Source organism: Mus caroli, chromosome 6 (genome assembly GCF_900094665.2).
Source record: "Mus caroli chromosome 6, CAROLI_EIJ_v1.1, whole genome shotgun sequence".
In the NCBI taxonomy this organism is placed as follows: Eukaryota; Metazoa; Chordata; class Mammalia; order Rodentia; family Muridae; genus Mus; species Mus caroli.
The window spans coordinates 138,281,952-138,283,546 of NC_034575.1; the positions used below are offsets into that span (position 1 = coordinate 138,281,952).

Genomic DNA, 1,595 nt, shown 5'->3' on the forward strand with positions numbered 1-1,595 from the left:
CAGGGGGAACTGACAGTCAACCACCCGCAGATAAAGGAACCCCTTGCTACCTCATTTCCTAAGGACCAATCAGTTTAAAAGTCACATTGTTCTGCCAATCACATTATGCCTAATGGCTGTTGCTCTATTTTACCCCTGAAAGCTGCCTGGAGTGGCCGTCTATCCTTTGGATGCAGGACGACTTCAACATGCTGGAACAATAAATTCCTCTTGCTTTTGTATCGATCCCAGCCCCGAGTTGTTCACTCAAGGGTTGGGGGGCTAGGGGGTGGGGTGGTCCCTGATAAGCTAAGGCTTGTCAGAGTCTTACACTACCACAGAACTACAGTCCCAGGTCCTTGTTAGTAGAGTTTAATAAATGATAGTATATGTAAATAACAGGTGTTTCTTGATAGTTAAAAACAACAAAACCAAAACAACAAAACCTTTGCTCTCACAAGCTCTTTTTAAAACTCCACTTTAAAAGGAAAGCAGGGGCTGGAGAGAGAGCACTCTGCTGGGGGTAGGTGAAGTATCCCAAGATGGCTGGGCATAAACTTGCTCTAAAAACCATTGATTGGGTATCTTTTGTGGAGATCATGCCCCAAAACCAGAAAACAATTGGAAATGCCCTGAAGTCCTGGAATGAGACACACTAGCCACATCAGGTTGGCTAGTCTGTCTGAGAAACCACCTGTGATTGACTGGGCTTTCTACAAGGCCAGTGTGGCCAAGCCTGGCTTGGTGGATGATTTTGAAAAGAAGTATAATGCCCTGAAGATTCCTGTGCCTGAGGATAAATACACAGCCCTGGTGGACCAGGAGGAGGAGGAGGAGGATGTGAAGAACTGTGCTGAGTTTGTGTCTGGATCTCAGCTCAGGACCCAGGAGTATGAGAAGCAGCTGGAGAAAATGAGGAACATAATTCCCTTTGACCAGATGACCAGTGATGACTCGAATGAGATCTTCCCAGAAGCCAAGCTGGACAAGGAGAAGTACCCGTACTGGCCCCACCAGCCCATCAAGAACCTATAAAGCAGCCTGGGACGGAGCCCTGGCCGACATGAAATAAAACATTTAAATAGTGCTGAAAAAAAGTGGGGGGGGGGGAAGCAGGGGCTAGAGGGATGGCTAGGTGCTTAAGAGCACTGGGACTCAATTCCCAGCACCCACAAGGCAGCTCGCAATGTTTGTAACTCTGATTTCAGGGCATCTGACACCCTCTTCTGGCCTCAGTGGGTACTGTGTGTACAAAGCGACTTTTAAAAAAAAAGTTTCTAAAGGGAAGCACATGAATTTGCAGGGTTTTATATATTATTTATTTAGTGGTGGGGGGAGGGGGTTGTCAGGGGGGTTTGAGGTGAGACTTCTCGCCTTCCACCCTGTGCATGTGAGGAGGGAACTCAGGCCTAGAGGCTTGGCCGCAAGCTCCTTTGCCAACTGAGCCAACTCACGGGGATCTGTTGGTTTCTAAGATGTCACCTTGATTTCTTTCCTTTCAACTATTTTAGGAAGCAATCTTGGGTTTGGACTTTTCTCCCCTTCCCCCGTGCTGTGTTCTTGTGCTCTGAGAGCTGTGAGTTCTTTAGATCAAGGATTGTCCTCTGTGAATGGGG

The 1,595-nt window shown here is 47.5% G+C and overlaps 1 pseudogene; it reads left to right on the plus strand.

Annotated features, from left to right (window-relative positions):
- The first annotated feature begins 513 nt into the window (after nucleotides 1–513).
- On the plus strand, nucleotides 514–1,014 carry LOC110297063 (annotated as a pseudogene).
- The last annotated feature ends 581 nt before the right edge of the window (nucleotides 1,015–1,595 follow it).